Genomic DNA, 25489 nt, shown 5'->3' with positions numbered 1-25489 from the left:
TCGAATGAGCCAAGAAAGAGCGGCGTGCGGGGCCGGTCGGAGCGCACACATCTCTCGGTGGCTGGCGGGCGAGAGAGTGCTGCGTCGCCGGCATCGGCGTCGAAAGAAGCCGAGCCGAAAAAAGTTAAAGTACAAACGTGCAAGCATACTAACCTAACCCTAGGTAAGGCATGTTAGAGCGAAAGACAGTAAACTCGAATGAGCCAAGAAAGAGCGGCGTGCGGGGCCGGTCGGAGCGCACACATCTCTCGGTGGCTGGCGGGCGAGAGAGTGCTGCGTCGCCGGCATCGGCGTCGAAAGAAGCCGAGCCGAAAAAAGTTAAAGTACAAACGTGCAAGCATACTAACCTAACCCTAGGTAAGGCATGTTAGAGCGAAAGACAGTAAACTCGAATGAGCCAAGAAAGAGCGGCGTGCGGGGCCGGTCGGAGCGCACACATCTCTCGGTGGCTGGCGGGCGAGAGAGTGCTGCGTCGCCGGCATCGGCGTCGAAAGAAGCCGAGCCGAAAAAAGTTAAAGTACAAACGTGCAAGCATACTAACCTAACCCTAGGTAAGGCATGTTAGAGCGAAAGACAGTAAACTCGAATGAGCCAAGAAAGAGCGGCGTGCGGGGCCGGTCGGAGCGCACACATCTCTCGGTGGCTGGCGGGCGAGAGAGTGCTGCGTCGCCGGCATCGGCGTCGAAAGAAGCCGAGCCGAAAAAAGTTAAAGTACAAACGTGCAAGCATACTAACCTAACCCTAGGTAAGGCATGTTAGAGCGAAGGACAGTAAACTCGAATGAGCCAAAAAAGAGCGGCGTGCGGGGCCGGTCGGAGCGCACACATTTCTCGGTGGCTGGCGGGCGAGAGAGTGCTGCGTCGCCGGCATCGGCGTCGAAAGAAGCCGAGCCGAAAAAAGTTAAAGTACAAACGTGCAAGCATACTAACCTAACCCTAGGTAAGGCATGTTAGAGCGAAAGACAGTAAACTCGAATGAGCCAAGAAAGAGCGGCGTGCGGGGCCGGTCGGAGCGCACACATCTCTCGGTGGCTGGCGGGCGAGAGAGTGCTGCGTCGCCGGCATCGGCGTCGAAAGAAGCCGAGCCGAAAAAAGTTAAAGTACAAACGTGCAAGCATACTAACCTAACCCTAGGTAAGGCATGTTAGAGCGAAAGACAGTAAACTCGAATGAGCCAAGAAAGAAGCCGAGCCGAAAAAAGTTAAAGTACAAACGTGCAAGCATACTAACCTAACCCTAGGTAAGGCATGTTAGAACGAAAGACAGTAAACTCGAATGAGCCAAGAAAGAAGCCGAGCCGAAAAAAGTTAAAGTACAAACGTGCAAGCATACTAACCTAACCCTAGGTAAGGCATGTTAGAGCGAAAGACAGTAAACTCGAATGAGCCAAGAAAGAGCGGCGTGCGGGGCCGGTCGGAGCGCACACATCTCTCGGTGGCTGGCGGGCGAGAGAGTGCTGCGTCGCCGGCATCGGCGTCGAAAGAAGCCGAGCCGAAAAAAGTTAAAGTACAAACGTGCAAGCATACTAACCTAACCCTAGGTAAGGCAAGTTAGAGCGAAAGACAGTAAACTCGAATGAGCCAAGAAAGAGCGGCGTGCGGGGCCGGTCGGAGCGCACACATCTCTCGGTGGCTGGCGGGCGAGAGAGTGCTGCGTCGCCGGCATCGGCGTCGAAAGAAGCCGAGCCGAAAAAAGTTAAAGTACAAACGTGCAAGCATACTAACCTAACCCTAGGTAAGGCATGTTACAGCGAAAGACAGTAAACTCGAATGAGCCAAGAGAGAAGCCGAGCCGAAAAAAGTTAAAGTACAAACGTGCAAGCATACTAACCTAACCCTAGGTAAGGCATGTTAGAGCGAAAGACAGTAAACTCGAATGAGCCAAGAAAGAGCGGCGTGCGGGGCCGGTCGGAGCGCACACATCTCTTGGTGGCTGGCGGGCGAGAGAGTGCTGCGTCGCCGGCATCGGCGTCGAAAGAAGCCGAGCCGAAAAAAGTTAAAGTACAAACGTGCAAGCATACTAACCTAACCCTAGGTAAGGCATGTTAGAGCGAAAGACAGTAAACTCGAATGAGCCAAGAAAGAGCGGCGTGCGGGGCCGGTCGGAGCGCACACATCTCTCGGTGGCTGGCGGGCGAGAGAGTGCTGCGTCGCCGGCATCGGCGTCAAAAGAAGCCGAGCCGAAAAAAGTTAAAGTACAAACGTGCAAGCATACTAACCTAACCCTAGGTAAGGCATGTTAGAGCGAAAGACAGTAAACTCGAATGAGCCAAGAAAGAGCGGCGTGCGGGGCCGGTCGGAGCGCACACATCTCTCGGTGGCTGGCGGGCGAGAGAGTGCTGCGTCGCCGGCATCGGCGTCGAAAGAAGCCGAGCCGAAAAAAGTTAAAGTACAAACGTGCAAGCATACTAACCTAACCCTAGGTAAGGCATGTTAGAGCGAAAGACAGTAAACTCGAAAGAGCCAAGAAAGAAGCCGAGCCGAAAAAAGTTAAAGTACAAACGTGCAAGCATACTAACCTAACCCTAGGTAAGGCATGTTAGAGCGAAAGACAGTAAACTCGAATGAGCCAAGAAAGAAGCCGAGCCGAAAAAAGTTAAAGTACAAACGTGCAAGCATACTAACCTAACCCTAGGTAAGGCATGTTAGAGCGAAAGACAGTAAACTCGAATGAGCCAAGAAAGAGCGGCGTGCGGGGCCGGTCGGAGCGCACACATCTCTCGGTGGCTGGCGGGCGAGAGAGGTTGCTGCGTCGCCGGCATCGGCGTCGAAAGAAGCCGAGCCGAAAAAAGTTAAAGTACAAACGTGCAAGCATACTAACCTAACCCTAGGTAAGGCATGTTAGAGCGAAAGACAGTAAACTCGAATGAGCCAAGAAAGAGCGGCGTGCGGGGCCGGTCGGAGCGCACACATCTCTCGGTGGCTGGCGGGCGAGAGAGTGCTGCGTCGCCGGCATCGGCGTCGAAAGAAGCCGAGCCAAAAAAAGTTAAAGTACAAACGTGCAAGCATACTAACCTAACCCTAGGTAAGGCATGTTAGAGCGAAAGACAGTAAACTCGAATGAGCCAAGAAAGAGCGGCGTGCGGGGCCGGTCGGAGCGCACACATCTCTCGGTGGCTGGCGGGCGAGAGAGTGCTGCGTCGCCGGCATCGGCGTCGAAATAAGCCGAGCCGAAAAAAGTTAAAGTACAAACGTGCAAGCATACTAACCTAACCCTAGGTAAGGCATGTTAGAGCGAAAGACAGTAAACTCGAATGAGCCAAGAAAGAGCGGCGTGCGGGGCCGGTCGGAGCGCACACATCTCTCGGTGGCTGGCGGGCGAGAGAGTGCTGCGTCGCCGGCATCGGCGTCGAAAGAAGCCGAGCCGAAAAAAGTTGAAGTACAAACGTGCAAGCATACTAACCTAACCCTAGGTAAGGCATGTTAGAGCGAAGGACAGTAAACTCGAATGAGCCAAAAAAGAGCGGCGTGCGGGGCCGGTCGGAGCGCACACATCTCTCGGTGGCTGGCGGGCGAGAGAGTGCTGCGTCGCCGGCATCGGCGTCGAAAGAAGCCGAGCCGAAAAAAGTTAAAGTACAAACGTGCAAGCATACTAACCTAACCCTAGGTAAGGCATGTTAGAGCGAAAGACAGTAAACTCGAATGAGCCAAGAAAGAGCGGCGTGCGGGGCCGGTCGGAGCGCACACATCTCTCGGTGGCTGGCGGGCGAGAGAGTGCTGCGTCGCCGGCATCGGCGTCGAAAGAAGCCGAGCCGAAAAAAGTTAAAGTACAAACGTGCAAGCATACTAACCTAACCCTAGGTAAGGCATGTTAGAGCGAAAGACAGTAAACTCGAATGAGCCAAGAAAGAAGCCGAGCCGAAAAAAGTTAAAGTACAAACGTGCAAGCATACTAACCTAACCCTAGGTAAGGCATGTTAGAGCGAAAGACAGTAAACTCGAATGAGCCAAGAAAGAGCGGCGTGCGGGGCCGGTCGGAGCGCACACATCTCTCGGTGGCTGGCGGGCGAGAGAGTGCTGCGTCGCCGGCATCGGCGTCGAAAGAAGCCGAGCCGAAAAAAGTTAAAGTACAAACGTGCAAGCATACTAACCTAACCCTAGGTAAGGCATGTTACAGCGAAAGACAGTAAACTCGAATGAGCCAAGAAAGAAGCCGAGCCGAAAAAAGTTAAAGTACAAACGTGCAAGCATACTAACCTAACCCTAGGTAAGGCATGTTAGAGCGAAAGACAGTAAACTCGAATGAGCCAAGAAAGAGCGGCGTGCGGGGCCGGTCGGAGCGCACACATCTCTTGGTGGCTGGCGGGCGAGAGAGTGCTGCGTCGCCGGCATCGGCGTCGAAAGAAGCCGAGCCGAAAAAAGTTAAAGTACAAACGTGCAAGCATACTAACCTAACCCTAGGTAAGGCATGTTAGAGCGAAAGACAGTAAACTCGAATGAGCCAAGAAAGAGCGGCGTGCGGGGCCGGTCGGAGCGCACACATCTCTCGGTGGCTGGCGGGCGAGAGAGTGCTGCGTCGCCGGCATCGGCGTCGAAAGAAGCCGAGCCGAAAAAAGTTAAAGTACAAACGTGCAAGCATACTAACCTAACCCTAGGTAAGGCATGTTAGAGCGAAAGACAGTAAACTCGAATGAGCCAAGAAAGAGCGGCGTGCGGGGCCGGTCGGAGCGCACACATCTCTCGGTGGCTGGCGGGCGAGAGAGTGCTGCGTCGCCGGCATCGGCGTCGAAAGAAGCCGAGCCGAAAAAAGTTAAAGTACAAACGTGCAAGCATACTAACCTAACCCTAGGTAAGGCATGTTAGAGCGAAAGACAGTAAACTCGAATGAGCCAAGAAAGAAGCCGAGCCGAAAAAAGTTAAAGTACAAACGTGCAAGCATGCTAACCTAACCCTAGGTAAGGCATGTTAGAGCGAAAGACAGTAAACTCGAATGAGCCAAGAAAGAGCGGCGTGCGGGGCCGGTCGGAGCGCACACATCTCTTGGTGGCTGGCGGGCGAGAGAGGGCTGCGTCGCCGGCATCGGCGTCGAAAGAAGCCGAGCCGAAAAAAGTTAAAGTACAAACGTGCAAGCATACTAACCTAACCCTAGGTAAGGCATGTTAGAGCGAAAGACAGTAAACTCGAATGAGCCAAGAAAGAGCGGCGTGCGGGGCCGGTCGGAGCGCACACATCTCTCGGTGGCTGGCGGGCGAGAGAGTGCTGCGTCGCCGGCATCGGCGTCGAAAGAAGCCGAGCCGAAAAAAGTTAAAGTACAAACGTGCAAGCATACTAACCTAACCCTAGGTAAGGCATGTTAGAGCGAAAGACAGTAAACTCGAATGAGCCAAGAAAGAGCGGCGTGCGGGGCCGGTCGGAGCGCACACATCTCTCGGTGGCTGGCGGGCGAGAGAGTGCTGCGTCGCCGGCATCGGCGTCGAAAGAAGCCGAGCCGAAAAAAGTTAAAGTACAAACGTGCAAGCATACTAACCTAACCCTAGGTAAGGCATGTTAGAGCGAAGGACAGTAAACTCGAATGAGCCAAGAAAGAGCGGCGTGCGGGGCCGGTCGGAGCGCACACATCTCTCGGTGGCTGGCGGGCGAGAGAGTGCTGCGTCGCCGGCATCGGCGTCGAAAGAAGCCGAGCCGAAAAAAGTTAAAGTACAAACGTGCAAGCATACTAACCTAACCCTAGGTAAGGCATGTTAGAGCGAAGGACAGTAAACTCGAATGAGCCAAGAAAGAGCGGCGTGCGGGGCCGGTCGGAGCGCACACATCTCTCGGTGGCTGGCGGGCGAGAGAGTGCTGCGTCGCCGGCATCGGCGTCGAAAGAAGCCGAGCCGAAAAAAGTTAAAGTACAAACGTGCAAGCATACTAACCTAACCCTAGGTAAGGCATGTTAGAGCGAAGGACAGTAAACTCGAATGAGCCAAGAAAGAGCGGCGTGCGGGGCCGGTCGGAGCGCACACATCTCTCGGTGGCTGGCTGGCGAGAGAGTGCTGCGTCGCCGGCATCGGCGTCGAAAGAAGCCGAGCCGAAAAAAGTTAAAGTACAAACGTGCAAGCATACTAACCTAACCCTAGGTAAGGCATGTTAGAGCGAAGGACAGTAAACTCGAATGAGCCAAGAAAGAGCGGCGTGCGGGGCCGGTCGGAGCGCACACATCTCTCGGTGGCTGGCGGGCGAGAGAGTGCTGCGTCGCCGGCATCGGCGTCGAAAGAAGCCGAGCCGAAAAAAGTTAAAGTACAAACGTGCAAGCATACTAACCTAACCCTAGGTAAGGCATGTTAGAGCGAAAGACAGTAAACTCGAATGAGCCAAGAAAGAAGCCGAGCCGAAAAAAGTTAAAGTACAAACGTGCAAGCATACTAACCTAACCCTAGGTAAGGCATGTTAGAGCGAAAGACAGTAAACTCGAATGAGCCAAGAAAGAGCGGCGTGCGGGGCCGGTCGGATCGCACACATCTCTCGGTGGCTGGCGGGCGAGAGAGTGCTGCGTCGCCGGCATCGGCGTCGAAAGAAGCCGAGCCGAAAAAAGTTAAAGTACAAACGTGCAAGCATACTAACCTAACCCTAGGTAAGGCATGTTAGAGCGAAGGACAGTAAACTCGAATGAGCCAAGAAAGAGCGGCGTGCGGGGCCGGTCGGAGCGCACACATCTCTCGGTGGCTGGCGGGCGAGAGAGTGCTGCGTCGCCGGCATCGGCGTCGAAAGAAGCCGAGCCGAAAAAAGTTAAAGTACAAACGTGCAAGCATACTAACCTAACCCTAGGTAAGGCATGTTAGAGCGAAAGACAGTAAACTCGAATGAGCCAAGAAAGAAGCCGAGCCGAAAAAAGTTAAAGTACAAACGTGCAAGCATACTAACCTAACCCTAGGTAAGGCATGTTAGAGCGAAAGACAGTAAACTCGAATGAGCCAAGAAAGAGCGGCGTGCGGGGCCGGTCGGAGCGCACACATCTTTCGGTGGCTGGCGGGCGAGAGAGTGCTGCGTCGCCGGCATCGGCGTCGAAAGAAGCCTAGCCGAAAAAAGTTAAAGTACAAACGTGCAAGCATACTAACCTAACCCTAGGTAAGGCATGTTAGAGCGAAAGACAGTAAACTCGAATGAGCCAAGAAAGAAGCCGAGCCGAAAAAAGTTAAAGTACAAACGTGCAAGCATACTAACCTAACCCTAGGTAAGGCATGTTAGAGCGAAGGACAGTAAACTCGAATGAGCCAAGAAAGAGCGGCGTGCGGGGCCGGTCGGAGCGCACACATCTCTCGGTGGCTGGCTGGCGAGAGAGTGCTGCGTCGCCGGCATCGGCGTCGAAAGAAGCCGAGCCGAAAAAAGTTAAAGTACAAACGTGCAAGCATACTAACCTAACCCTAGGTAAGGCATGTTAGAGCGAAGGACAGTAAACTCGAATGAGCCAAGAAAGAGCGGCGTGCGGGGCCGGTCGGAGCGCACACATCTCTCGGTGGCTGGCGGGCGAGAGAGTGCTGCGTCGCCGGCATCGGCGTCGAAAGAAGCCGAGCCGAAAAAAGTTAAAGTACAAACGTGCAAGCATACTAACCTAACCCTAGGTAAGGCATGTTAGAGCGAAAGACAGTAAACTCGAATGAGCCAAGAAAGAAGCCGAGCCGAAAAAAGTTAAAGTACAAACGTGCAAGCATACTAACCTAACCCTAGGTAAGGCATGTTAGAGCGAAAGACAGTAAACTCGAATGAGCCAAGAAAGAGCGGCGTGCGGGGCCGGTCGGAGCGCACACTTCTCTTGGTGGCTGGCGGGCGAGAGAGTGCTGCGTCGCCGGCATCGGCGTCGAAAGAAGCCGAGCCGAAAAAAGTTAAAGTACAAACGTGCAAGCATACTAACCTAACCCTAGGTAAGGCATGTTAGAGCGAAAGACAGTAAACTCGAATGAGCCAAGAAAGAGCGGCGTGCGGGGCCGGTCGGAGCGCACACATCTCTCGGTGGCTGGCGGGCGAGAGAGTGCTGCGTCGCCGGCATCGGCGTCGAAAGAAGCCGAGCCGAAAAAAGTTAAAGTACAAACGTGCAAGCATACTAACCTAACCCTAGGTAAGGCATGTTAGAGCGAAAGACAGTAAACTCGAATGAGCCAAGAAAGAGCGGCGTGCGGGGCCGGTCGGAGCGCACACATCTCTCGGTGGCTGGCGGGCGAGAGAGTGCTGCGTCGCCGGCATCGGCGTCGAAAGAAGCCGAGCCGAAAAAAGTTAAAGTACAAACGTGCAAGCATACTAACCTAACCCTAGGTAAGGCATGTTAGAGCGAAGGACAGTAAACTCGAATGAGCCAAGAAAGAGCGGCGTGCGGGGCCGGTCGGAGCGCACACATCTCTCGGTGGCTGGCGGGCGAGAGAGTGCTGCGTCGCCGGCATCGGCGTCGAAAGAAGCCGAGCCGAAAAAAGTTAAAGTACAAACGTGCAAGCATACTAACCTAACCCTAGGTAAGGCATGTTAGAGCGAAAGACAGTAAACTCGAATGAGCCAAGAAAGAAGCCGAGCCGAAAAAAGTTAAAGTACAAACGTGCAAGCATACTAACCTAACCCTAGGTAAGGCATGTTAGAGCGAAAGACAGTAAACTCGAATGAGCCAAGAAAGAAGCCGAGCCGAAAAAAGTTAAAGTACAAACGTGCAAGCATACTAACCTAACCCTAGGTAAGGCATGTTAGAGCGAAAGACAGTAAACTCGAATGAGCCAAGAAAGAAGCCGAGCCGAAAAATGTTAAAGTACAAACGTGCAAGCATACTAACCTAACCCTAGGTAAGGCATGTTAGAGCGAAAGACAGTAAACTCGAATGAGCCAAGAAAGAGCGGCGTGCGGGGCCGGTCGGAGCGCACACATCTCTCGGTGGCTGGCGGGCGAGAGAGTGCTTCGTCGCCGGCATCGGCGTCGAAAGAAGCCGAGCCGAAAAAAGTTAAAGTACAAACGTGCAAACATACTAACCTAACCCTAGGTAAGGCATGTTAGAGCGAAAGACAGTAAACTCGAATGAGCCAAGAAAGAGCAGCGTGCGGGGCCGGTCGGAGCGCACACATCTCTCGGTGGCTGGCGGGCGAGAGAGTGCTGCGTCGCCGGCATCGGCGTCGAAAGAAGCCAAGCCGAAAAAAGTTAAAAGTACAAACGTGCAAGCATACTAACCTAACCCTAGGTAAGGCATGTTAGAGCGAAAGACAGTAAACTCGAATGAGCCAAGAAAGAAGCCGAGCCGAAAAAAGTTAAAGTACAAACGTGCAAGCATACTAACCTAACCCTAGGTAAGGCATGTTAGAGCGAAAGACAGTAAACTCGAATGAGCCAAGAAAGAGCGGCGTGCGGGGCCGGTCGGAGCGCACACATCTATCGGTGGCTGGCGGGCGAGAGAGTGCTGCGTCGCCGGCATCGGCGTCGAAAGAAGCCAAGCCGAAAAAAGTTAAAGTACAAACGTGCAAGCATACTAACCTAACCCTAGGTAAGGCATGTTAGAGCGAAAGACAGTAAACTCGAATGAGCCAAGAAAGAGCGGCGTGCGGGGCCGGTCGGAGCGCACACATCTCTCGGTGGCTGGCGGGCGAGAGAGTGCTGCGTCGCCGGCATCGGCGTCGAAAGAAGCCGAGCCGAAAAAAGTTAAAGTACAAACGTGCAAGCATACTAACCTAACCCTAGGTAAGGCATGTTAGAGCGAAAGACAGTAAACTCGAATGAGCCAAGAAAGAAGCCGAGCCGAAAAAAGTTAAAGTACAAACGTGCAAGCATACTAACCTAACCCTAGGTAAGGCATGTTAGAGCGAAAGACAGTAAACTCGAATGAGCCAAGAAAGAAGCCGAGCCGAAAAAAGTTAAAGTACAAACGTGCAAGCATACTAACCTAACCCTAGGTAAGGCATGTTAGAGCGAAAGACAGTAAACTCGAATGAGCCAAGAAAGAGCGGCGTGCGGGGCCGGTCGGAGCGCACACATCTCTCGGTGGCTGGCGGGCGAGAGAGTGCTGCGTCGCCGGCATCGGCGTCGAAAGAAGCCGAGCCGAAAAAAGTTAAAGTACAAACGTGCAAGCATACTAACCTAACCCTAGGTAAGGCATGTTAGAGCGAAAGACAGTAAACTCGAATGAGCCAAGAAAGAAGCCGAGCCGAAAAAAGTTAAAGTACAAACGTGCAAGCATACTAACCTAACCCTAGGTAAGGCATGTTAGAGCGAAAGACAGTAAACTCGAATGAGCCAAGAAAGAGCGGCGTGCGGGGCCGGTCGGAGCGCACACATCTCTCGGTGGCTGGCGGGCGAGAGAGTGCTGCGTCGCCGGCATCGGCGTCGAAAGAAGCCGAGCCGAAAAAAGTGAAAGTACAAACGTGCAAGCATACTAACCTAACCCTAGGTAAGGCATGTTAGAGCGAAAGACAGTAAACTCGAATGAGCCAAGAAAGAGCGGCGTGCGGGGCCGGTCGGAGCGCACACATCTCTCGGTGGCTGGCGGGCGAGAGAGTGCTGCGTCGCCGGCATCGGCGTCGAAAGAAGCCGAGCCGAAAAAAGTTAAAGTACAAACGTGCAAGCATACTAACCTAACCCTAGGTAAGGCATGTTAGAGCGAAAGACAGTAAACTCGAAAGAGCCAAGAAAGAAGCCGAGCCGAAAAAAGTTAAAGTACAAACGTGCAAGCATACTAACCTAACCCTAGGTAAGGCATGTTAGAGCGAAAGACAGTAAACTCGAATGAGCCAAGAAAGAAGCCGAGCCGAAAAAAGTTAAAGTACAAACGTGCAAGCATACTAACCTAACCCTAGGTAAGGCATGTTAGAGCGAAAGACAGTAAACTCGAATGAGCCAAGAAAGAGCGGCGTGCGGGGCCGGTCGGAGCGCACACATCTCTCGGTGGCTGGCGGGCGAGAGAGTGCTGCGTCGCCGGCATCGGCGTCGAAAGAAGCCGAGCCGAAAAAAATTAAAGTACAAACGTGCAAGCATACTAACCTAACCCTAGGTAAGGCATGTTAGAGCGAAAGACAGTAAACTCGAATGAGCCAAGAAAGAGCGGCGTGCGGGGCCGGTCGGAGCGCACACATCTCTCGGTGGCTGGCGGGCGAGAGAGTGCTGCGTCGCCGGCATCGGCGTCGAAAGAAGCCGAGCCGAAAAAAGTTAAAGTACAAACGTGCAAGCATACTAACCTAACCCAAGGTAAGGCATGTTAGAGCGAAGGACAGTAAACTCGAATGAGCCAAGAAAGAGCGGCGTGCGGGGCCGGTCGGAGCGCACACATCTCTCGGTGGCTGGCGGGCGAGAGAGTGCTGCGTCGCCGGCATCGGCGTCGAAAGAAGCCGAGCCGAAAAAAGTTAAAGTACAAACGTGCAAGCATACTAACCTAACCCAAGGTAAGGCATGTTAGAGCGAAGGACAGTAAACTCGAATGAGCCAAGAAAGAGCGGCGTGCGGGGCCGGTCGGAGCGCACACATCTCTCGGTGGCTGGCGGGCGAGAGAGTGCTGCGTCGCCGGCATCGGCGTCGAAAGAAGCCGAGCCGAAAAAAGTTAAAGTACAAACGTGCAAGCATACTAACCTAACCCTAGGTAAGGCATGTTAGAGCGAAAGACAGTAAACTCGAATGAGCCAAGAAAGAAGCCGAGCCGAAAAAAGTTAAAGTACAAACGTGCAAGCATACTAACCTAACCCTAGGTAAGGCATGTTAGAGCGAAAGACAGTAAACTCGAATGAGCCAAGAAAGAAGCCGAGCCGAAAAAAGTTAAAGTACAAACGTGCAAGCATACTAACCTAACCCTAGGTAAGGCATGTTAGAGCGAAAGACAGTAAACTCGAATGAGCCAAGAAAGAGCGGCGTGCGGGGCCGGTCGGAGCGCACACATCTCTTGGTGGCTGGCGGGCGAGAGAGTGCTGCGTCGCCGGCATCGGCGTCGAAAGAAGCCGAGCCGAAAAAAGTTAAAGTACAAACGTGCAAGCATACTAACCTAACCCTAGGTAAGGCATGTTAGAGCGAAAGACAGTAAACTCGAATGAGCCAAGAAAGAGCGGCGTGCGGGGCCGGTCGGAGCGCACACATCTCTCGGTGGCTGGCGGGCGAGAGAGTGCTGCGTCGCCGGCATCGGCGTCGAAAGAAGCCGAGCCGAAAAAAGTTAAAGTACAAACGTGCAAGCATACTAACCTAACCCTAGGTAAGGCATGTTAGAGCGAAGGACAGTAAACTCGAATGAGCCAAGAAAGAGCGGCGTGCGGGGCCGGTCGGAGCGCACACATCTCTCGGTGGCTGGCGGGCGAGAGAGTGCTGCGTCGCCGGCATCGGCGTCGAAAGAAGCCGAGCCGAAAAAAGTTAAAGTACAAACGTGCAAGCATACTAACCTAACCCTAGGTAAGGCATGTTAGAGCGAAAGACAGTAAACTCGAATGAGCCAAGAAAGAAGCCGAGCCGAAAAAAGTTAAAGTACAAACGTGCAAGCATACTAACCTAACCCTAGGTAAGGCATGTTAGAGCGAAAGACAGTAAACTCGAATGAGCCAAGAAAGAAGCCGAGCCGAAAAAAGTTAAAGTACAAACGTGCAAGCATACTAACCTAACCCTAGGTAAGGCATGTTAGAGCGAAAGACAGTAAACTCGAATGAGCCAAGAAAGAGCGGCGTGCGGGGCCGGTCGGAGCGCACACATCTCTCGGTGGCTGGCGGGCGAGAGAGTGCTGCGTCGCCGGCATCGGCGTCGAAAGAAGCCGAGCCGAAAAAAGTTAAAGTACAAACGTGCAAGCATACTAACCTAACCCTAGGTAAGGCATGTTAGAGCGAAAGACAGTAAACTCGAATGAGCCAAGAAAGAAGCCGAGCCGAAAAAAGTTAAAGTACAAACGTGCAAGCATACTAACCTAACCCTAGGTAAGGCATGTTAGAGCGAAAGACAGTAAACTCGAATGAGCCAAGAAAGAGCGGCGTGCGGGGCCGGTCGGAGCGCACACATCTCTCGGTGGCTGGCGGGCGAGAGAGTGCTGCGTCGCCGGCATCGGCGTCGAAAGAAGCCGAGCCGAAAAAAGTTAAAGTACAAACGTGCAAGCATACTAACCTAACCCTAGGTAAGGCATGTTAGAGCGAAAGACAGTAAACTCGAATGAGCCAAGAAAGAAGCCGAGCCGAAAAAAGTTAAAGTACAAACGTGCAAGCATACTAACCTAACCCTAGGTAAGGCATGTTAGAGCGAAAGACAGTAAACTCAAATGAGCCAAGAAAGAGCGGCGTGCGGGGCCGGTCGGAGCGCACACATCTCTCGGTGGCTGGCGGGCGAGAGAGTGCTGCGTCGCCGGCATCGGCGTCGAAAGAAGCCGAGCCGAAAAAAGTTAAAGTACAAACGTGCAAACATACTAACCTAACCCTAGGTAAGGCATGTTAGAGCGAAAGACAGTAAACTCGAATGAGCCAAGAAAGAGCAGCGTGCGGGGCCGGTCGGAGCGCACACATCTCTCGGTGGCTGGCGGGCGAGAGAGTGCTGCGTCGCCGGCATCGGCGTCGAAAGAAGCCAAGCCGAAAAAAGTTAAAAGTACAAACGTGCAAGCATACTAACCTAACCCTAGGTAAGGCATGTTAGAGCGAAAGACAGTAAACTCGAATGAGCCAAGAAAGAAGCCGAGCCGAAAAAAGTTAAAGTACAAACGTGCAAGCATACTAACCTAACCCTAGGTAAGGCATGTTAGAGCGAAAGACAGTAAACTCGAATGAGCCAAGAAAGAGCGGCGTGCGGGGCCGGTCGGAGCGCACACATCTATCGGTGGCTGGCGGGCGAGAGAGTGCTGCGTCGCCGGCATCGGCGTCGAAAGAAGCCAAGCCGAAAAAAGTTAAAGTACAAACGTGCAAGCATACTAACCTAACCCTAGGTAAGGCATGTTAGAGCGAAAGACAGTAAACTCGAATGAGCCAAGAAAGAGCGGCGTGCGGGGCCGGTCGGAGCGCACACATCTCTCGGTGGCTGGCGGGCGAGAGAGTGCTGCGTCGCCGGCATCGGCGTCGAAAGAAGCCGAGCCGAAAAAAGTTAAAGTACAAACGTGCAAGCATACTAACCTAACCCTAGGTAAGGCATGTTAGAGCGAAAGACAGTAAACTCGAATGAGCCAAGAAAGAAGCGGAGCCGAAAAAAGTTAAAGTACAAACGTGCAAGCATACTAACCTAACCCTAGGTAAGGCATGTTAGAGCGAAAGACAGTAAACTCGAATGAGCCAAGAAAGAAGCCGAGCCGAAAAAAGTTAAAGTACAAACGTGCAAGCATACTAACCTAACCCTAGGTAAGGCATGTTAGAGCGAAAGACAGTAAACTCGAATGAGCCAAGAAAGAGCGGCGTGCGGGGCCGGTCGGAGCGCACACATCTCTCGGTGGCTGGCGGGCGAGAGAGTGCTGCGTCGCCGGCATCGGCGTCGAAAGAAGCCGAGCCGAAAAAAGTTAAAGTACAAACGTGCAAGCATACTAACCTAACCCTAGGTAAGGCATGTTAGAGCGAAAGACAGTAAACTCGAATGAGCCAAGAAAGAAGCCGAGCCGAAAAAAGTTAAAGTACAAACGTGCAAGCATACTAACCTAACCCTAGGTAAGGCATGTTAGAGCGAAAGACAGTAAACTCGAATGAGCCAAGAAAGAGCGGCGTGCGGGGCCGGTCGGAGCGCACACATCTCTCGGTGGCTGGCGGGCGAGAGAGTGCTGCGTCGCCGGCATCGGCGTCGAAAGAAGCCGAGCCGAAAAAAGTGAAAGTACAAACGTGCAAGCATACTAACCTAACCCTAGGTAAGGCATGTTAGAGCGAAAGACAGTAAACTCGAATGAGCCAAGAAAGAGCGGCGTGCGGGGCCGGTCGGAGCGCACACATCTCTCGGTGGCTGGCGGGCGAGAGAGTGCTGCGTCGCCGGCATCGGCGTCGAAAGAAGCCGAGCCGAAAAAAGTTAAAGTACAAACGTGCAAGCATACTAACCTAACCCTAGGTAAGGCATGTTAGAGCGAAAGACAGTAAACTCGAAAGAGCCAAGAAAGAAGCCGAGCCGAAAAAAGTTAAAGTACAAACGTGCAAGCATACTAACCTAACCCTAGGTAAGGCATGTTAGAGCGAAAGACAGTAAACTCGAATGAGCCAAGAAAGAAGCCGAGCCGAAAAAAGTTAAAGTACAAACGTGCAAGCATACTAACCTAACCCTAGGTAAGGCATGTTAGAGCGAAAGACAGTAAACTCGAATGAGCCAAGAAAGAGCGGCGTGCGGGGCCGGTCGGAGCGCACACATCTCTCGGTGGCTGGCGGGCGAGAGAGTGCTGCGTCGCCGGCATCGGCGTCGAAAGAAGCCGAGCCGAAAAAAGTTAAAGTACAAACGTGCAAGCATACTAACCTAACCCTAGGTAAGGCATGTTAGAGCGAAAGACAGTAAACTCGAATGAGCCAAGAAAGAAGCCGAGCCGAAAAAAGTTAAAGTACAAACGTGCAAGCATACTAACCTAACCCTAGGTAAGGCATGTTAGAGCGAAAGACAGTAAACTCGAATGAGCCAAGAAAGAAGCCGAGCCGAAAAAAGTTAAAGTACAAACGTGCAAGCATACTAACCTAACCCTAGGTAAGGCATGTTAGAGCGAAAGACAGTAAACTCGAATGAGCCAAGAAAGAGCGGCGTGCGGGGCCGGTCGGAGCGCACACATCTCTCGGTGGCTGGCGGGCGAGAGAGTGCTGCGTCGCCGGCATCGGCGTCGAAAGAAGCCGAGCCGAAAAAAGTTAAAGTACAAACGTGCAAGCATACTAACCTAACCCTAGGTAAGGCATGTTAGAGCGAAAGACAGTAAACTTGAATGAGCCAAGAAAGAAGCCGAGCCGAAAAAAGTTAAAGTACAAACGTGCAAGCATACTAACCTAACCCTAGGTAAGGCATGTTAGAGCGAAAGACAGTAAACTCGAATGAGCCAAGAAAGAGCGGCGTGCGGGGCCGGTCGGAGCGCACACATCTCTCGGTGGCTGGCGGGCGAGAGAGTGCTGCGTCGCCGGCATCGGCGTCGAAAGAAGCCGAGCCGAAAAAAGTTAAAGTACAAACGTGCAAGCATACTAACCTAACCCTAGGTAAGGCATGTTAGAGCGAAAGACAGTAAACTCGAATGAGCCAAGAAAGAAGCCGAGCCGAAAAAAGTTAAAGTACAAACGTGCAAGCATACTAACCTAACCCTAGGTAAGGCATGTTAGAGCGAAAGACAGTAAACTCGAATGAGCCAAGAAAGAGCGGCGTGCGGGGCCGGTCGGAGCGCACACATCTCTCGGTGGCTGGCGGGCGAGAGAGTGCTGCGTCGCCGGCATCGGCGTCGAAAGAAGCCGAGCCGAAAAAAGTTAAAGTACAAACGTGCAAACATACTAACCTAACCCTAGGTAAGGCATGTTAGAGCGAAAGACAGTAAACTCGAATGAGCCAAGAAAGAGCAGCGTGCGGGGCCGGTCGGAGCGCACACATCTCTCGGTGGCTGGCGGGCGAGAGAGTGCTGCGTCGCCGGCATCGGCGTCGAAAGAAGCCAAGCCGAAAAAAGTTAAAAGTACAAACGTGCAAGCATACTAACCTAACCCTAGGTAAGGCATGTTAGAGCGAAAGACAGTAAACTCGAATGAGCCAAGAAAGAAGCCGAGCCGAAAAAAGTTAAAGTACAAACGTGCAAGCATACTAACCTAACCCTAGGTAAGGCATGTTAGAGCGAAAGACAGTAAACTCGAATGAGCCAAGAAAGAGCGGCGTGCGGGGCCGGTCGGAGCGCACACATCTATCGGTGGCTGGCGGGCGAGAGAGTGCTGCGTCGCCGGCATCGGCGTCGAAAGAAGCCAAGCCGAAAAAAGTTAAAGTACAAACGTGCAAGCATACTAACCTAACCCTAGGTAAGGCATGTTAGAGCGAAAGACAGTAAACTCGAATGAGCCAAGAAAGAGCGGCGTGCGGGGCCGGTCGGAGCGCACACATCTCTCGGTGGCTGGCGGGCGAGAGAGTGCTGCGTCGCCGGCATCGGCGTCGAAAGAAGCCGAGCCGAAAAAAGTTAAAGTACAAACGTGCAAGCATACTAACCTAACCCTAGGTAAGGCATGTTAGAGCGAAAGACAGTAAACTCGAATGAGCCAAGAAAGAAGCCGAGCCGAAAAAAGTTAAAGTACAAACGTGCAAGCATACTAACCTAACCCTAGGTAAGGCATGTTAGAGCGAAAGACAGTAAACTCGAATGAGCCAAGAAAGAAGCCGAGCCGAAAAAAGTTAAAGTACAAACGTGCAAGCATACTAACCTAACCCTAGGTAAGGCATGTTAGAGCGAAAGACAGTAAACTCGAATGAGCCAAGAAAGAGCGGCGTGCGGGGCCGGTCGGAGCGCACACATCTCTCGGTGGCTGGCGGGCGAGAGAGTGCTGCGTCGCCGGCATCGGCGTCGAAAGAAGCCGAACCGAAAAAAGTTAAAGTACAAACGTGCAAGCATACTAACCTAACCCTAGGTAAGGCATGTTAGAGCGAAAGACAGTAAACTCGAATGAGCCAAGAAAGAAGCCGAGCCGAAAAAAGTTAAAGTACAAACGTGCAAGCATACTAACCTAACCCTAGGTAAGGCATGTTAGAGCGAAAGACAGTAAACTCGAATGAGCCAAGAAAGAGCGGCGTGCGGGGCCGGTCGGAGCGCACACATCTCTCGGTGGCTGGCGGGCGAGAGAGTGCTGCGTCGCCGGCATCGGCGTCGAAAGAAGCCGAGCCGAAAAAAGTGAAAGTACAAACGTGCAAGCATACTAACCTAACCCTAGGTAAGGCATGTTAGAGCGAAAGACAGTAAACTCGAATGAGCCAAGAAAGAGCGGCGTGCGGGGCCGGTCGGAGCGCACACATCTCTCGGTGGCTGGCGGGCGAGAGAGTGCTGCGTCGCCGGCATCGGCGTCGAAAGAAGCCGAGCCGAAAAAAGTTAAAGTACAAACGTGCAAGCATACTAACCTAACCCTAGGTAAGGCATGTTAGAGCGAAAGACAGTAAACTCGAATGAGCCAAGAAAGAGCGGCGTGCGGGGCCGGTCGGAGCGCACACATCTCTCGGTGGCTGGCGGGCGAGAGAGTGCTGCGTCGCCGGCATCGGCGTCGAAAGAAGCCGAGCCGAAAAAATTTAAAGTACAAACGTGCAAGCATACTAACCTAACCCTAGGTAAGGCATGTTAGAGCGAAAGACAGTAAACTCGAATGAGCCAAGAAAGAGCGGCGTGCGGGGCCGGTCGGAGCGCACACATCTCTCGGTGGCTGACGGGCGAGAGAGTGCTGCGTCGCCGGCATCGGCGTCGAAAGAAGCCGAGCCGAAAAAAGTTAAAGTACAAACGTGCAAGCATACTAACCTAACCCTAGGTAAGGCATGTTAGAGCGAAAGACAGTAAACTCGAATGAGCCAAGAAAGAAGCCGAGCCGAAAAAAGTTAAAGTACAAACGTGCAAGCATACTAACCTAACCCTAGGTAAGGCATGTTAGAGCGAAAGACAGTAAACTCGAATGAGCCAAGAAAGAAGCCGAGCCGAAAAAAGTTAAAGTACAAACGTGCAAGCATACTAACCTAACCCTAGGTAAGGCATGTTAGAGCGAAAGACAGTAAACTCGAATGAGCCAAGAAAGAAGCCGAGCCGAAAAAAGTTAAAGTACAAACGTGCAAGCATACTAACCTAACCCTAGGTAAGGCATGTTAGAGCGAAAGACAGTAAACTCGAATGAGCCAAGAAAGAAGCCGAGCCGAAAAAAGTTAAAGTACAAACGTGCAAGCATACTAACCTAACCCTAGGTAAGGCATGTTAGAGCGAAAGACAGTAAACTCGAATGAGCCAAGAAAGAGCGGCGTGCGGGGCCGGTCGGAGCGCACACATCTCTCGGTGGCTGACGGGCGAGAGAGTGCTGCGTCGCCGGCATCGGCGTCGAAAGAAGCCGAGCCGAAAAAAGTTAAAGTACAAACGTGCAAGCATACTAACCTAACCCTAGGTAAGGCATGTTAGAGCGAAAGACAGTAAACTCGAATGAGCCAAGAAAGAAGCCGAGCCGAAAAAAGTTAAAGTACAAACGTGCAAGCATACTAACCTAACCCTAGGTAAGGCATGTTAGAGCGAAGGACAGTAAACTCGAATGAGCCAAGAAAGAGCGGCGTGCGGGGCCGGTCGGAGCGCACACATCTCTCGGTGGCTGGCGGGCGAGAGAGTGCTGCGTCGCCGGCATCGGCGTCGAAAGAAGCCGAGCCGAAAAAAGTTAAAGTACAAACGTGCAAGCATACTAACCTAACCCTAGGTAAGGCATGTTAGAGCGAAAGACAGTAAACTCGAATGAGCCAAGAAAGAAGCCGAGCCGAAAAAAGTTAAAGTACAAACGTGCAAGCATACTAACCTAACCCTAGGTAAGGCATGTTAGAGCGAAAGACAGTAAACTCGAATGAGCCAAGAAAGAAGCCGAGCCGAAAAAAGTTAAAGTACAAACGTGCAAGCATACTAACCTAACCCTAGGTAAGGCATGTTAGAGCGAAAGACAGTAAACTCGAATGAGCCAAGAAAGAAGCCGAGCCGAAAAAAGTTAAAGTACAAACGTGCAAGCATACTAACCTAACCCTAGGTAAGGCATGTTAGAGCAAAAGACAGTAAACTCGAATGAGCCAAGAAAGAGCGGCGTGCGGGGCCGGTCGGAGCGCACACATCTCTCGGTGGCTGGCGGGCGAGAGAGTGCTGCGTCGCCGGCATCGGCGTCGAAAGAAGCCGAGCCGAAAAAAGTTAAGTACAAACGTGCAAGCATACTAACCTAACCCTAGGTAAGGCATGTTAGAGCGAAAGACAGTAAACTCGAATGAGCCAAGAAAGAGCGGCGTGCGGGGCCGGTCGGAGCGCACACATCTCTCGGTGGCTGGCGGGCGAGAGAGTGCTGCGTCGCCGGCATCGGCGTCGAAAGAAGCCGAGCCGAAAAAAGGTAAAGTACAAACGTGCAAGCATACTAACCTAACCCTAGGTAAGGCATGTTAGAGCGAAAGACAGTAAACTCGAATGAGCCAAGAAAGAGCGGCGTGCGGGGCCGGTCGGAGCGCACACATCTCTCGGTGGCTGGCGGGCGAGAGAGTGCTGCGTCGCCGGCATCGGCGTCGAAAGAAGCCGAGCCGAAAAAAGTTAAAGTACAAACGTGCAAGCATACTAACCTAACCCTAGGTAAGGCATGTTAGAGCGAAAGACAGTAAACTCGAATGAGCCAAGAAAGAGCGGCGTGCGGGGCCGGTCGGAGCGCACACATCTCTCGGTGGCTGGCGGGCGAGAGAGTGCTGCGTCGCCGGCATCGGCGTCGAAAGAAGCCGAGCCGAAAAAAGTTAAAGTACAAACGTGCAAGCATACTAACCTAACCCTAGGTAAGGCATGTTAGAGCGAAAGACAGTAAACTCGAATGAGCCAAGAAAGAGCGGCGTGCGGGGCCGGTCGGAGCGCACACATCTCTCGGTGGCTGACGGGCGAGAGAGTGCTGCGTCGCCGGCATCGGCGTCGAAAGAAGCCGAGCCGAAAAAAGTTAAAGTACAAACGTGCAAGCATACTAACCTAACCCTAGGTAAGGCATGTTAGAGCGAAAGACAGTAAACTCGAATGAGCCAAGAAAGAAGCCGAGCCGAAAAAAGTTAAAGTACAAACGTGCAAGCATACTAACCTAACCCTAGGTAAGGCATGTTAGAGCGAAAGACAGTAAACTCGAATGAGCCAAGAAAGAGCGGCGTGCGGGGCCGGTCGGAGCGCACACATCTCTTGGTGGCTGGCGGGCGAGAGAGTGCTGCGTCGCCGGCATCGGCGTCGAAAGAAGCCGAGCCGAAAAAAGTTAAAGTACAAACGTGCAAGCATACTAACCTAACCCTAGGTAAGGCATGTTAGAGCGAAAGACAGTAAACTCGAATGAGCCAAGAAAGAGCGGCGTGCGGGGCCGGTCGGAGCGCACACATCTCTCGGTGGCTGACGGGCGAGAGAGTGCTGCGTCGCCGGCATCGGCGTCGAAAGAAGCCGAGCCGAAAAAAGTTGAAGTACAAACGTGCAAGCATACTAACCTAACCCTAGGTAAGGCATGTTAGAGCGAAAGACAGTAAACTCGAATGAGCCAAGAAAGAAGCCGAGCCGAAAAAAGTTAAAGTACAAACGTGCAAGCATACTAACCTAACCCTAGGTAAGGCATGTTAGAGCGAAAGACAGTAAACTCGAATGAGCCAAGAAAGAAGCCGAGCCGAAAAAAGTTAAAGTACAAACGTGCAAGCATACTAACCTAACCCTAGGTAAGGCATGTTAGAGCGAAAGACAGTAAACTCGAATGAGCCAAGAAAGAGCGGCGTGCGGGGCCGGTCGGAGCGCACACATCTCTCGGTGGCTGGCGGGCGAGAGAGTGCTGCGTCGCCGGCATCGGCGTCGAAAGAAGCCGAGCCGAAAAAAGTTAAAGTACAAACGTGCAAGCATACTAACCTAACCCTAGGTAAGGCATGTTAGAGCGAAAGAAAGTAAACTCGAATGAGCCAAGAAAGAAGCCGAGCCGAAAAAAGTTAAAGTACAAACGTGCAAGCATACTAACCTAATCCTAGGTAAGGCATGTTAGAGCGAAAGACAGTAAACTCGAATGAGCCAAGAAAGAGCGGCGTGCGGGGCCGGTCGGAGCGCAGACATCTCTTGGTGGCTGGCGGGCGAGAGAGTGCTGCGTCGCCGGCATCGGCGTCGAAAGAAGCCGAGCCGAAAAAAGTTAAAGTACAAACGTGCAAGCATACTAACCTAACCCTAGGTAAGGCATGTTAGAGCGAAAGACAGTAAACTCGAATGAGCCAAGAAAGAGCGGCGTGCGGGGCCGGTCAGAGCGCACACATCTCTCGGTGGCTGGCGGGCGAGAGAGTGCTGCGTCGCCGGCATCGGCGTCGAAAGAAGCCGAGCCGAAAAAAGTTAAAGTACAAACGTGCAAGCATACTAACCTAACCCTAGATAAGGCATGTTAGAGCGAAAGACAGTAAACTCGAATGAGCCAAGAAAGAGCGGCGTGCGGGGCCGGTCGGAGCGCACACATCTCTCGGTGGCTGGCGGGCGAGAGAGTGCTGCGTCGCCGGCATCGGCGTCGAAAGAAGCCGAGCCGAAAAAAGTTAAAGTACAAACGTGCAAGCATACTAACCTAACCCTAGGTAAGGCATGTTAGAGCGAAGGACAGTAAACTCGAATGAGCCAAGAAAGAGCGGCGTGCGGGGCCGGTCGGAGCGCACACATCTCTCGGTGGCTGGCGGGCGAGAGAGGGATGCGTCGCCGGCATCGGCGTCGAAAGAAGCCGAGCCGAAAAAAGTTAAAGTACAAACGTGCAAGCATACTAACCTAACCCTAGGTAAGGCATGTTAGAGCGAAAGACAGTAAACTCGAATGAGCCAAGAAAGAAGCCGAGCCGAAAAAAGTTAAAGTACAAACGTGCAAGCATACTAACCTAACCCTAGGTAAGGCATGTTAGAGCGAAAGACAGTAAACTCGAATGAGCCAAGAAAGAAGCCGAGCCGAAAAAAGTTAAAGTACAAACGTGCAAGCATACTAACCTAACCCTAGGTAAGGCATGTTAGAGCGAAAGACAGTAAACTCGAATGAGCCAAGAAAGAGCGGCGTGCGGGGCCGGTCGGAGCGCACACATCTCTTGGTGGCTGGCGGGCGAGAGAGTGCTGCGTCGCCGGCATCGGCGTCGAAAGAAGCCGAGCCGAAAAAAGTTAAAGTACAAACGTGCAAGCATACTAACCTAACCCTAGGTAAGGCATGTTAGAGCGAAAGACAGTAAACTCGAATGAGCCAAGAAAGAGCGGCGTGCGGGGCCGGTCGGAGCGCACACATCTCTCGGTGGCTGGCGGGCGAGAGAGTGCTGCGTCGCCGGCATCGGCGTCGAAAGAAGCCGAGCCGAAAAAAGTTAAAGTACAAACGCGATGCTAATGAGCGAGCCGTTGTCTCGACTAATATGTAGGGGGCGTTCGATCGAGCGTCTGGCTTGAGCGCTTGTCGGCCTAGCAGAACGGTCGCATTGTTATGACCGGGTTTTAGGCACCGCTGCAGGCGGCCGGCAGAGCTCTTGTTTGTGCGAAACTGAATGGATCGAGCCCGAGAGAGGGCGAGCAAAGAAAAAACGCAAATCGCTCCGCCTGGCACTGCCGGCGAGAGCGTGGACGTCGCGGCCAGCGACTGTCGAAGCTGAGTACGGCCGCAGGCGATCGCCTCGGTCTTAAACGAATGCGACGAGCACGCGCCGGGCGGCCCAGCAAGGGCCGAGCGCAGCTGTCGCAGCTATCTGGTTGATCCTGCCAGTAGTGATATGCTTGTCTCAAAGATTAAGCCATGCAGGTGCAAGTACGAGTTCTCGTAAAGCGAAACTGCGAATGGCTCATTAAATCTGTCTTGGTTTATTTGGTCTCGTGAGCGAAGTGGATAACTGTGGTAATTCTAGAGCTAATACATGCATTAAGCGCCGACTTCGAGAGGCGCGCTTTTATCAGATCAAAACCGACCGGGTTCGTCCTGTGACGTTTGATGACTCTGGATAACCACGCGGATCGTACGGTCTCTGCACCGACGACGTATCATTCAAGTGTCTGCCCTATCAACTGTCGAAGGTACGCTACGTGCCTACCTTTGTGATAACGGGTAACGGGGAATCAGGGTTCGATTCCGGAGAGGGAGCCTGAGAAACGGCTACCACATCCAAGGAAGGCAGCAGGCGCGCAAATTACCCATTCCCGACACGGGGAGGTAGTGACGAAAAATAACAATACAGGACTCTAACGAGGCCCTGTAATTGGAATGAGTACATCCTAAAACTCTTAACGAGTATCCATTGGAGGGCAAGTCTGGTGCCAGCAGCCGCGGTAATTCCAGCTCCAACAGTGTATGCTAAAGTTGTTGCGGTTGAAAAGCTCGTAGTTGGATTTTGGGCGAGCGCCGCCGGTCCGTCGCAAGGCGTGTCACTGGTTGCGTTCGCCTCACCTTCGGTTCTCCGTCGGTGCTCTTGACTGAGTGTCGGCGGTGGCCGATAAGTTAAATTTGAAAAAATTAGAGTGTTCAAAGCAGGCTGTTCGCCTGCATAGTGTTGCATGGAATAATGGAATAGGACCTTGGTTCTATTTTGTTGGTTTTCGGAGCACGAGGTAATGATTAAGAGGGACAGACGGGGGCGTCCGTACTCTGCCGTTAGAGATGAAATTCTTGGATCGGCGGAAGACGAACTACTGCGAAAGCATTCGCCAAGAATGTTTTCTTTAATCAAGAGCGAAAGTCAGAGGTTCGAAGACGATCAGATACCGTCCTAGTTCTGACTATAAACGATGCCAACTAGCGATCGGGAGGCGTTACCATGACGACCTTTCCGGCAGCTTCCGGGAAACCAAAGTCTTTGGGTTCCGGGGGAAGTATGGTTGCAAAGCTGAAACTTAAAGGAATTGACGGAAGGGCACCACCAGGAGTGGAGCCTGCGGCTTAATTTGACTCAACACGGGGAAACTCACCCGGCCCGGACACAGGTAGGATTGACAGATTGAGGGCTCTTTCTTGATTCTGTGGGTGGTGGTGCATGGCCGTTCTTAGTTGGTGGAGCGATTTGTCTGGTTAATTCCGATAACGAACGAGACTCTGGCATGCTAAATAGTTACGCGACCTTCTCGGTCGGCGTCTAACTTCTTAGAGGGACTAGTGGCGTTTAGCCACACGAGATTGAGCAATAACAGGTCTGTGATGCCCTCAGATGTCCGGGGCCGCACGCGCGCTACACTGAGTGAAGCAGCGAGTGTCTAACCTAGGCCGAAAGGTCCGGGTAACCCGTTGAACCTCATTCGTGATTGGGATAGGGACTTGCAATTGTTTCCCTTGAACGAGGAATTCCCAGTAAGCGCAAGTCATCAACTTGCGTTGATTACGTCCCTGCCCTTTGTACACACCGCCCGTCGCTACTACCGATTGAATGGTTTAGTGAGATCCTTGGATCGGCCCCGTCGCGGCTGGCAACGGCCGCGTCGGCGTGTCGAGAAGACGATCAAACTTGATCATTTAGAGGAAGTAAAAGTCGTAACAAGGTTTCCGTAGGTGAACCTGCGGAAGGATCATTACCGAAAGTGGTGGTAGGCCCCGGCCGACCGCGCACTTAATTGTCTTTGAGTGCCGCCGAGAGGGCGGCCGTCAATCGGGGTTCCGCCCCGTGCGACACGCGTAACACGTTGGCATAGCAAGGCAGCCGAGTGCGATGGTGGCTTCTGGGCACCGCGCTCGATGTGCCGCCGGCCCAGCCCGGCGGTCGCTCGGCGCCGTTTGTTGGTGTTTTTGTGCAGTTGTTGTCGGTGGTGGTTTTGTGGTCGATCCCACAGTGTGACGTCCGCGCGCTTCGGCGCCGGGCGAAACGTCGAGGACGACTCTTAACGGTGGATCACTCGGCTCGCGAGTCGATGAAGGACGCAGCCAAGTGCGAGGAGTAATGTGAATTGCAGAACACATTGAACGTCGACCTTCTGAACGCGAATTGCGGTCTCGGGTCAATCCCGGGACCGCGTCTGCCTCAGGGTCGCGTTCGTCCTCACCCGAGG

General features: G+C 52.8%; 2 non-coding genes across 2 annotated transcripts; both read left to right on the top strand.

Annotated features, from left to right (window-relative positions):
* The first annotated feature begins 23208 nt into the window (after positions 1-23208).
* Positions 23209-25018, top strand: LOC144427430 (small subunit ribosomal RNA). Its single transcript, XR_013477974.1, has one exon. It is a non-coding gene; the product is annotated as a small subunit ribosomal RNA (ribosomal RNA).
* Positions 25019-25316: 298 nt separating this feature from the next.
* On the top strand, positions 25317-25470 carry LOC144427455 (5.8S ribosomal RNA). The gene has a single exon (XR_013477984.1). It is a non-coding gene; the product is annotated as a 5.8S ribosomal RNA (ribosomal RNA).
* Positions 25471-25489: the final 19 nt, after the last annotated feature.

The sequence above is a fragment of the Styela clava genome, chromosome 9 (genome assembly GCF_964204865.1).
Source record: "Styela clava chromosome 9, kaStyClav1.hap1.2, whole genome shotgun sequence".
In the NCBI taxonomy this organism is placed as follows: Eukaryota; Metazoa; Chordata; class Ascidiacea; order Stolidobranchia; family Styelidae; genus Styela; species Styela clava.
Note: the sequence above shows the minus strand (reverse complement) of the source record. Positions and strands in the feature narration are given on the sequence as shown.